Genomic DNA, 11,893 nt, shown 5'->3' with positions numbered 1-11,893 from the left:
TCTTGCATTTAAAGTATGGGATCCATGAGTCTGTCAACCCAGCTGGGAACATCCCACCTCTGGGCTTCATGTAACATGAAGTTCTGCAGTATCAGTGTTTAAACCACTTTCATTTGGATTTATTGTTACTTGAAGCCAAAAACATCCCAACTGATCCAGTGCTCGTTAGAGAACTGCATAATAGTACTTTAAAAGTTGGAAATTGGATGTCCCTTGTGGCACAGCGGGTTAAGGATCTGGCATTGTTGTTGCTGTGGCATGGCTTTAACCCCTGGCTCTAGAACATCTGCATGCCATGGGTGTGGCCAAAAAAAAAATTAAAAATGAATGAAATAAAAAATTTGTATGGTGGAGTTCCCGTCTTGGCGCAGCGGAAACAAATCCGACAAGAAACCATGAGGTTGCAGGTTCAATCCCTGGCCCCGCTTAGTGGGTTAAGGATCTGGCATTGCTGTGGCTGTAGCACAGGCCAGCGCTGTAGCTCCGATTAGATCCCTAGCCCAGGAGCTTCCATATGCTGCAGGTGTGGCCCTAAAAAGCAAACAAAACAAAACAAAAATTTCAATAGCCTTTATATATGAATATATACACACCCCCATTAAAGTAAACATATTTATATATAGTTTCAAGTGGATATATGTACATACACATTTAACAGTTGCTATTAATCGGTAATGACGTCTTTCCTTTTATGATTTTTGATACTTTTCCAAATTTTGTTTAACCTTATAAACAGAAAACAACAAATGGTATTTTACATGGAAAATATTAGTATTTTTAGGATGTAGCTGGGTAGATTAGCCTCATGGTTATTTATTTATTTCCAGCTTTATTGAAATATGATTGACAACCTCATGGTCATTTAGTTTCTTCCCTTAGTAATGTTTTGGGCTCAGTAAACACTTTTAGTCAATGTGCTGTTGGGTAAACTTATGGTGTCCAGCAGTAGAATTCATTTAGAAACGGTTTCAGAGCTTGTGGGGCAAAAGGTGAGTGGACGCTGATTCCACCAGGCCTAACGGAGAAGCACGGAGGGGGACGGGGTGAAGATCTCATCCCCCTTCCCACGCGGCACCCGTGGTCACTGCCACAACCCCTCCCTCCCGCACATGTCAGGAAGCCTGTGCCGGCAGCCTGAACTCAGCACTACCCCCGCAGCCGGGACCCTGGACAGGGGGCTCCCGGATGGGTCCTCTGGGCCGTGGTAGTGCCAGATGTCGCCACGAGAGGGCGAGCGGGGTTTAGCATTGTTTGGAACCGGTTCTCTTGACCACAGAACCACCAACCTGCTGCTGTTTCCTAACACCAGTGGGTTTAGCTGAGTTGATTGCTGTGTTGGGAAGTCCCCATTTACTAGAGTTAGGTTTTTTAAAAATTTCCCTCTGCTCTTCAGGGACATCATAACGGGGTATTTCATCGTGCTGTGATGGCAGTTCTCTCCAAAGTGTCTATAGAGACGATGCAATCTTTTCCAAAATCCCAGAGGCTTTTTGCAGAAATTGCCAAGCTTATCCCAGAGGACAAAAATAGCCAAAAGAATTTTGAAAAAGAACAAAGTTGGAGGACTTGTATTTCCTGACTTTAAGACTTGCCATAAAGCTTCAGTAAAAACAAACACACAAAAATCACTGTGGTACTGGCATATGGGTAGACATATATATCAGTGGAACAGACTTGAGAATCTAGAAATAAGCCCTTACATTTACGGCTAATTGACTTTCAACAAAAATGTCAAGGCGGTTCAGTGGAGGGAAAGGATAGTCATTTCAGCAAATGGTGCTGGGACAAAGGAATTCACGGTTGCCTGGGGATGGAAGGACTGTGAATGGCATGGTGGAACTATTCTAAAACTGGATTATGGTGATAGTTATTCAACTCTATAAATTAACTAAAAATCATTGAACTTACACCTGAAATGGGTGAATCTGTGTTGGAGGGAGGGGTAGACACCTCAGTCCATAAGCAGGTCAGGCATAGGTATGCTGAGGGGTGAGGGTCTGTGGTCTGCACCTGCTTCCCCACCACTTGCTGAGCCTTTCAGAGCCTCTTCCCCTTCATTTCCATAAACTGGGGTAATGACACTTGTGTGCAGGTGGGGAGGATGGAAGGCACCATGTAAGGCCCTTGGCAGAAGACACGCAGTGCCCTCCCAGGTAGGGTGCCCTCAGCCCCCAGGACTGGGGGCAGCAGTCTCTGATGGGAGCCTCCTACTCTGGCCCCAGAGCGCCCAGGGGCTGGGACAGGCTGGGCAACACCGTCCTGTAGGAGCAGCATGCTGTCCTCATGTACATATTCTAGTGGCTGCATTGGAAAAAAAAGCTGGTGCAATTCATTTAAATAGTGTATTTTCTTTAGCCTAATATATCCTACATATGATCACTCTGACATGTAATCAATTTAATAATGGTCAATAAGACATTTTACATCCTCTTTTTCCTTCAAGTCATCCAAATGTGATTTTGCACTCATAGCATGTTTCAGTTTGGACCAGCCACATCCACATTGCAAATGTCCATTGGCCTATGGCTCCTGGCCTCTGTAGCAGTTGGTGCAGCATCTGACAGCCACGGGGAAAGCCTCCCCAAGCCTAGCAGTGCCAGCCATCACCCCGATGTCCCTCTGGGAGGCACCAAAGGAGGTTCAGGGCAAGTGTGGCCCAGGGCGCTGGATGCCCAGGATCTGTGGAATTCTCCCGAGGCCTGGGAAGCTGCCCTCACAGAGGTAGATCCCGAAGGTGGCCCTCCCCCAACCTTTCCTGAGCATTGGGCTCATGGTCTCTTCATCAGGGTGTCAGCCAAAGCTGAGAGGGTGAGGACCAACCTGCCCTGTGCCAGGGCAGGTGGTGGGAGAAGATGGTAATGAACACCACGTGCCACGGTGTTAGCAACAGCAGTGGGGCCCAGGTGACATAACCATGCCTGTCACAAGTTAGTTAACTCACACTTGCTCAGTGTTGCTAGCACTTCCTTTCCCACACCAGAGTGTCTTGGTTTGGCATAAATTGTCACTGCCCCATAGTGGCAGGCGCAGGCTGCCTGCATGCTGAGAACCAGGCTTGGGCTCTAAATGCTAGACCTGGATTCCTTCCAGTTCCCTTCCCTGCCTGTTGAGAAGCGGGGACAACATCCAAAGTAGGTAGTGCACTGAGTCAAAAGCCAACAAATGAGTTCCCATTGTGGCTCAGCAGGTTAAGAACCTGACATAGTGTCCACGAGGATGCAGGTTCGATCCCTGGCCTTGCTCAGTGGGTTAAGGATCTGGTGTTGCCACAAGCCATGGCATAGGTTACAGATGTGGCCCAGATCCCCTGTGGCAGTGGTGTGGGCTGGTAGCTGCAGCTCTGATTGGACCCCTAGCCTGGGAAATTCCATATGCCACAGGTGCGGCCCTAAAAAAAAAAGAAAGAAAAATCTACACCAACAAAGCAGCCTGCTTGCTGTACCACCCACCCCCCTCCCCCAACCCCTCACCCCCACTTCTAGTCACCCCTCCCCATCCCTCCCAGGAGCTATTGGGCAGGAAGGCTGTGCATGCGGAAGGCCCTCCAGTCCCGCCCAGGAGATAAGGCTGTGTCCTCACAGTGTGCAGGTGGACTGGTGCAGAATCACCTTCACAAGCTGAGAGAGGCAGCTTCCTCTGCCTAGAGAGCAAACCAAGGGCAGGACTTGGGCAGTCATACTGTGAGGGTGAGCCTGAGGTATGCCCACACTCAGGAGTCCTGAGCAGGAGCACAGCCAGGGGCCCAAGGGGCAGACCTTCCCCCAGCATTGCCTGCAAAATGCTGTGTCTCTTATAAGGTGCCTCAGTTGACAGAGGGAGTGATGGAAGGAAGTTGGAGCAAGACTGAAGTTCAGGGAAGGGACTCTGAGCCCTCCAGCTGGGCCAGTGGTTAGCATCAGCTGGGGCTAAGTGCTAGAACTGCACTGCTCACTCCACCCACACTATACATACATGCCGATACACACACACACCCTCTCACATCCCTCTGAGCAGGTGTGACAGCATCAGTTCCTGGTGACCTCTAAGTGCAGAAGGTCTGAAATTCCTGATGAACACAGGCCTTGTCCTTGGAGCCCTTAGGATTCCCAGCTAGCCTGGACCATTGCTTCCAGTTATTCTTTCTGACCCTTTATCTTCTTCATCTAGGACCCCATAATCATATGCATATTACATTTGGTAATGTACCAGAGGTCATACAGGCTCTGTTCACTTTTCTTCATTCTTTTTTTCTTTTTTTCTTTCTCCTCAGATGTGATAATTTCAATTGTCTTACATTCAGTTCATCAGTTCTGTATTCTGTCTGCTCAAATCAATTGTTGAGCTCCTCTAGTGAATTTTTAATTTCCCTTACTGTACTTTTCGCTCCAGAATTGCTGTTTGGTTCCTTTTAATATTTTCAAACTCTTTATTATCATTCTTTTATACTTAATTTGCCTGATTTCCTTTGGTTCTTTGAGCATATTTAAGACAGCTTTTTAAAGTCTTTGACTAATGTGTCTAATGTCTTGACTTCCTAAGGGATGGTTTCTGTCAATTGATTTTGTTCCTTTGGGTGGGCCTTACCTTCCTAGTTTTTTGTTTTTAGCTTTGTTATGCCTTGCGATTTTTTGTTGAAAACTGGACATTTGGATAACATGGTAACTGGAAATAAAAGTCTCTCCCTTCCCTAGATCTTCATGCTTTTAGTAATCTGCTTGTGTAGTGACTTTCCTAAAATATTACTGCAAAGAGTACATTCACTGTAGTGGGTTGAAACAGAAGTCCCTCTTCCTTAGCTCGTGTTCAGCTAATGTTTTAACAGAGATTACCTTGAATGACAAGAGCTAAAAACACAAACAAAACAAAAGGAGGGCAGAAAAATACCTCTGTCAGTCTTTGCAGATTGATCCTGTCTGCCTCCTTCAACCCTGTTTCCAAAAAAATTTCATATCTCAAGCAGAAACTTCACCCACTAAGCAACAAATTCCTATTTCTCTCTACCTCCAGTCCTTGGTAATCCCTAATCTATTTTCTGTCTCCATGAATTTGCCTATTCTAGATCTTTCATATTAGGGGAATCATGTAGTATTTGTCCTTTTGTGTCCAAATTATTTCACTTAGCATAATATTTTCAAGGTTCAACTGTGTTGTGGTATGTTTCAGAACTTCATGGCTTGGTATGGCTTAATAACATTCCATTGTCTGTACATACACATTTTTTTCTATTCATCTGTTTATGGACATGAGTATTTCTATCTTTTGGCTATTATGAATAATGCTGCAGTGAACTCTGGCTTGTCTGTTTTGGTCTCTACTTTCTTTTTTCTTTCCTTCCTCTTTTTTCTCTCTTTCTCTCTCCCTTTCTCTCTTTCTTCCCTTCTTTCTTTCTTTCTTTCTTTCTTTCCCCTTCCTTCCTTCCTTCCTTCCTTCCTTCCTTCCTTCCTTCCTTCCTTTCCTTTCCTTTCTTTCCTTTCTTCTCTCTTTCCTTTTTTTCATTTAGGGCCACACCTGCAGCATATGGAAGTTCCCAGGCTAGGGGTCAAATTAGAGCTGCAGCTGCTGGCACAGCCACAGCAATGCCATATACATCTGAGCCATGTCCGAGACCTACACCAGAGCTCATGGTAATGCCAGATCCTTAACCCACTGAGTGGGGCCAGGAATTGAACCTGCATCCTCATGGATACTAGTCAGTTTATCATTACCCCATTGAACCAGAAAAGGAGCTCCCTGGGTCTCTATTTTCAGTGCTTTTGGATAGATAACTAGTAGAATTGCATATGATAATTCTATATTTAGCTTTTTGAGGAACGACCAAACTGCTTTTCCCAGCAACTATACCATTTACATTCCTGCCAGCAATGCACAGGATTCTGATTTCTCCACATTCTCACCACACTTGTTATTTTCCTTTAAAGAAAATAGTTGTCATAGTAGGCTTGATATGGAATCTCATTGTGATTTTTTTTTTTGGCTGTACTGGCAACATGCAGAAGTTTCCAGACCAGGGATCAAACTCACACCTCGGCAGCGATGCATACCACTGAAGTGGTGACAGTCCTGGATCCTTAACCCACTGAGCCACGGGGGAACTCCTGCACATTTCTCTCTCTCTCTCTCTTTTTTTTTTTTTTTTGTATTTTTGCCTTTTCTAGGGCCACTCCCATGGCATATGGAGGTTCCCAGGCTAGGGGTTGAATCAGAGATACAACTGTCGGCCTATGCCACAGCCACAGGAATGCCAGATGCTTAACCCACTGAGCAAGGCCAGGGATCGAATGCACAACCTCATGGTTCCTAGTCAGATTCATTAACCACTGAGCCATGACGGGAACTCCCCATTTTCTCTTTTGAACATAAGTGTCTGTCAGTCAATTTCATAGAGAAAAGCCTGTGAGATTGTAATTAATGCATTAGATGATTGGATGCAGTGGTAAAATAAGTGTCATGGAGCTCATACTCCAGTGGCTGCCTCATGAGCTGTTGAGAAAATTCAAAGTAACAATGCATGGAACAGACTCAGCCCTGCCTGGCCATAAGGACTGCTTGGGAATGCAGGTAACCATCCTCTCCATCCTCCTCCTCCTCTTCTCTTCAATGCTCTTCCTCCTATGACAGGAAAAATGAATATGTTTCCACAAACTGATGATGCCCAGGAAATCTTAAGACAATGAACTTGCACTTCCAATTGAAAGTCTGAATCTTGTGGGACAAAGAAAGAGAAGAACTGGCTGGGAAAAAAAAGTAAAAGCATTTCAAGCACATTATCGTCAGTGCTATAATCACTTAAGAACAGTTAAGTCAACCATGAAATTAACAAGGAGCAGAAATCTGTGTTCCTTCCACAGATCTCTGTGGCTGGGCTTTACGTTTACTGAGATAAACGTCTCCCACGACCATCCTGTGCCTCCAAGGAGAGCGTCCCTTCTTGGAGATAATATTCTCATTAATGCTAGACAAACAGAATGCATGCATTGGCAGTGGTCCCAGGCCTGACAATCTCTGACCATGTGACAGTCTCCCTCCTGTGGAGAAGCCTGGGCTGGGGACAAGGGCAGGGGTTGTCTACATATGGCTCTGCCCTATATCCTCCCCACCCTGTGCACCTCAGCCGGCGCACCTGTGCTCTGCCTCCAGCCTCTGAGCTCCTGGGCCCTTGTCATTGCACCTCTACCCCATGGCCCCAGGGACCTTCCCCCTGTGCTGACTCCCTGGCATACCTGACTTGGCCTCTTCTCACACATCTAAAATGGGATATGTGACATACCTTTCCAAATAAGGCACTCACAGAATTTCCTTGTTACTGAAAACCTTGGAAGATAGGTGATGATGCTATTTTTACACTGAAACATCACCTGGTCCCTCTGGATCTTCAACCCATAACCTAAGCACCTTCACCTGTATTGATGAACTCATTCCTTCTGCCAGGACCCGAGCCTACCGGATAAAATCCCAACTTCCAGCCTGACATCCAGGAGCCTCCACCTGACCACCCCCTTCCCTAACTACATCGCTCCCAGCAGTGCCACTGGCAGCCCCTGCCCTTGGCTCCCTGCTATGCCCCTGAATCTTGGAGCTCTGTTCTTCCTGATTCACTATGCCTCATCCTTAAAGGGGAGATGGTAAGGAACCAATGTGTTCCACCGGCCTCTGTGCCTATGGTGGTTAGGGTGGGCTAAGAGGTGTTGCTGACACAAATGATCCCAAATCCTGATGCTGCATGAGAGCAAAGGATTATTTCCTGTCCACATCCAAAGTCCATTGCAAGCTGGCCTCTGCTCAGGACCTCAGGATTCAGAAGCAGTCAGTTCGGGGGACCTGCCAGTCTCCCAGAAGAGGGAAAAGAGCAATGGGAGAGCAACACGATGGCTCCTTATGTTCCACTTGGAAGAGGCACATGGTACTTCCACTCAAATTTCTTTGGCCAAAACAAGTCAATTGCCAAGCCTGCTGTCAGTGGGTTGGAAGCATGATCTTAATAGAGAGGGGTGGTAGGAGGGACAACAGACACTTAGGAAAAAAATACATACAGTCCACAACAGAGCTGCTTCCTGAGCTGGTTCTTCTCTAATGCTAACCCTTTAGGGTCCTCCAAGGAACCTTGTGAAGAGAATAGAAGTGACTTGTTTTACAACTGAATAGACATCAGTAAAAGAATGAAGGTGGATTCCTGCCTCACTCTGTGTACAAAAATTAACTCAAAAAAAAGAAGAGGGTGTTCCTGTGTGGCTCAGGGGGTTAAGCATCTGGTGGTGTCATTGTAGTGGCTTGGGTTGCTGCCGTGGCCTGGGTTCCATCCCTGGACTGGGAATTTCCACATGCTCTGGGCACAGCCAAAAAAAAAAAAAAAAAAAAAATTTGTTTTAGAGTTCCTGTGGTGGCACAGCAGAGACGAATCCAACTAGTATCCATGAGGATGCGGTTCGATCCCTGGCCTTGCTCAGTGGGTTGGGGATCCAGCATTGCTGTGAGCTGTGGTGTAGGTTGCAGATGTGGCTCGAATCCCATGTTGTTGTGGCTGTGGTGTAGGCTGATTCGATCCCTAGCCTGGGAACCTCCATATGCTGAGAGTGCAGCCCTAAAAAGAAAAAAAAAGTTTTTAAATTATGGAGGCTCTGGAACCAGGGAATGTCCCTGTAGTGAGCCCCGGGTGCTGTGTTCCAGCACCAGTTTGGGGGGTTGTGTAGGGAATCCAGTTCTAACCATGGTGGTCAGAGGAACACACAATGTTTAGGGAGACACAGGCAGGTGAGATATGGAGTCCAGTCAGACTGGTTGGGAGGAGTAGGGTTGCTCCTAGGAGGTGGGTGGGAAGGTCCACTGGTGGGAATGGGGTGCTGACAGGAGGGGACTGGGATGACCCACAGGTAGAGCAGCCTCACCCTGCTGGGAACAACCCCTTCAGCTCTGAAGAATCCCACCTGCATTTCCCTTCTGATTCTTTCTCCAAAATTAAGGGAGCACCTACCTGATGGTGCTGGCTGACCAGGACCTTGCTTTTCCCATTCCTAGTTTCTCCCTCCATGATACTGGGCACTCAGACTCACAATGGATTAAAGACCTAAATATAAGACCAGATACTATAAAACTCTTAGAGGAAAACACAGGCCAAACACTCTCCGGCATAAACCACAGCAATATCTTCTCAGATCCACCCCCTAGTGTAATGACAATAAAAACAAAAATAAACACATGGGACTTAATTAAACTTAAAAGTTTCTGCACAGCAAAGGAAACCCTAAACAAAACAAAAAGATGATCCACAGAATGGGAAAAAATATTTGCAAATGAATTGACTGACAAGGGATTCATCTCCAAAATTTATAAACACCTTCTGCAGCTTAATACCAAAGAAACAAACAACCCCATAATACTCGGTGCTCAGAAATTGAACTCAGCAATCTTTGGCCAAAGTCTTTTAATCACAGATATTCCCTGGACTTAGAGCTTCCAGAGCTCCCAGATAAGGTCAAATGCACAAGTCCTCCCACAGAGCTGCCTGCTCCCTGCCACCAAGCTCAAGGCCCTCCCCAAAGATGACATCAAGTATCCCTCCTGATCGTTTCTTTCTTTTTCTTCCTTCCTTCCTTCCTTCCTTCCTTCCTTCCTTCCTTCCTTCCTTCCTTCCTTCCTTCCCTCCCTCCCTCCTTCCTTTCTTTCTTTCTTTCTAAATGGCCCCACTCACAGCATATGGAGGTTTCTGGGCCAGGGACTGAATCCGAGCTGCAGCTGTGGCAACACTGGATCCTTTAGCTCACTGTACCAAGCTGGAAATTGAAAACTTGCCTCTAAGCAACCTGAGCCACTGCAGTCAGATTCTTTTTTTCTTTTCTTTTTCTTTTTCTTTTTTTTTTTTAGGGCCACACCCGTGGCATATGGAGGTTCCCAGGCTAGGGGTCCAATTGGAGGTACAGCTGTCAGTCTACACCACAGCCACAGCAATGCAGGATCCGAACCTCGTCTTCTATCTACACCACAGCTCATGGCAATGCCAGATCTTTAACCCACTGAGTGAGGCCAGGGATCAAACCCACATCCTCATGGATACTAGTTGGGTTTGTTAACCACTGAGCCATGATGGGAACTCCTGCAGTTAGATTCTTAACCCACTGTGCCACAGCAGGAACTCCCCTCCTGATGGTTTTTTTGCTTAATTTGCTTTTGCATAAATTGGGTTTCATCAGTGAGTTAACACAAATGGCTAACGTAAACAATATTCTATATATTCATGTTTTTGCAATACACCGTCTCCACTTAACAAGAAATCTTGAAAGAAGTTTCCATATTCCCATATATAGGATGGAGCTCCCTGTGGCTCAGCAGTTTAAGGATCTGGTTTTCACTGCTGTGGCTCTGGTCACTGCTGTGGTGCAGGTTTGATCCCTGGCCCAGGAACTTCAACATGCTGTGGGTATGGCCATAACAAAAATAAAACCAGTTCCCTTAAAAAAAAAAAATAAGATGATTGCATTTCTAAACTGCTGAATAGTGATTATTTACTCTTTATTCAACTCTCTCAGGTTTATTTCAGGGTTGGCATTCTTGCTTTTGAACTAAGACAGTAGTTCATTTATTTATTTTTTAATAATGATTTTTATTTTTTCCACTATAGTTGGTTTACAGTGTTCTGTCAATTTTCTAGTACAGCAAAGTGACCCAGTCTCTCTCTCTCTCTCTCACACACACACACATATATATACATTCTTTTTCTCACAGTATTCTCCATCATGTTGCATCACAAGTGACTAGACATGGTTCCCTGTTCTGTATAGCAGGATCTCATTGTTTATCCACTCCAAGTACAATAGTTTGCATCTATTAACCCCAGACTCCCAGTCCATTCCACTCCATCCCCCTCACCCTTGGCAACCGCAAGTCTCTTCTCCAAGTCCATGCATTTATTTTCTGTGGAAAATTTCATTTGTATATTAGATTCCAGATATGTGATATCATATGGTATTTGGCTTTCTCTGACTTACTTCACTTAGTATGAGAGCCTCTAGTTCTATCCATGTTGCTGCAAATGGCATTATTTTGTTCTTTTTTATGGCTGAGTAGTATTCCATTGTGTATATATACCACATCTTCCTAATCCAGTCATCTGTCGATGAACATTTAGGTTGTTTCCATGTCTTGGCTATTGTGAATAGTGCAGCAATGAACATGCGGGTGCATGTGTCTTTTTCAAGAAGTTTTGTCCGGATATATGCCCAGGAGTGGGATTACTGGGTCATATGGTAGTTCTATATTTAGTTTTCTGAGGTACCTCTGTACTGTTTTCCATAGTGGTTGTACCAATTTACATTCCCACCAACAGTATAGGAGGGTTCCCTTTTTTCCACACCCTCTCCAGCATTTGTTGGACTTGTTAATGATGGCCATTCTGATAGGTGTTGATATTTTTCAAAGAACTGGAACAAACAATCCAAAAATTTGTATGGAACTGTGAAAGACCCAGAATTGCCAAAGCACTCCTGAGGAACAAAAACCAAGTAGGAGGCATAACTCTCCCAGACTTCATGCAATATTACAAAGCCACAGTCATCAAGACAGTGTGGTAGTGGTACCAAAGCAGACATATAACCCAATGGAACAGAATTGAGAACCCAGAAATAAACCCAGACACCTACAGGCAGTTAATCTTCAACAAAGGAGGCAAGAATAAAAAATGGGAAAAAGACAAGTCTTTTCAGCAAGTGGGGCTGGGAAAACTGGACAGCTGCCTGTAAATCAATGAAACTGGAACACATCTTCACACCACACACAAAAAATAAACTCAAAAAGTTTAAAGTCTTAAACGTAAGACAAGACACCATCAAACTCCTAGCAGAGAACATAGACAAAATATTCTCTGACATCAACTGTACAATTGTGTTCTTAGGTCAGTCTCCCAAGGCAACAGAAATAAAAGTAA

The sequence above is a fragment of the Sus scrofa genome, chromosome 14 (assembly GCF_054392235.1).
Source record: "Sus scrofa isolate SSC_HxYL_T2T_F1_AM1 chromosome 14, Sscrofa_HxYL_maternal_Yorkshire_Landrace_v2.0, whole genome shotgun sequence".
NCBI classification, from domain to species: Eukaryota; Metazoa; Chordata; class Mammalia; order Artiodactyla; family Suidae; genus Sus; species Sus scrofa.
Note: the sequence above shows the minus strand (reverse complement) of the source record.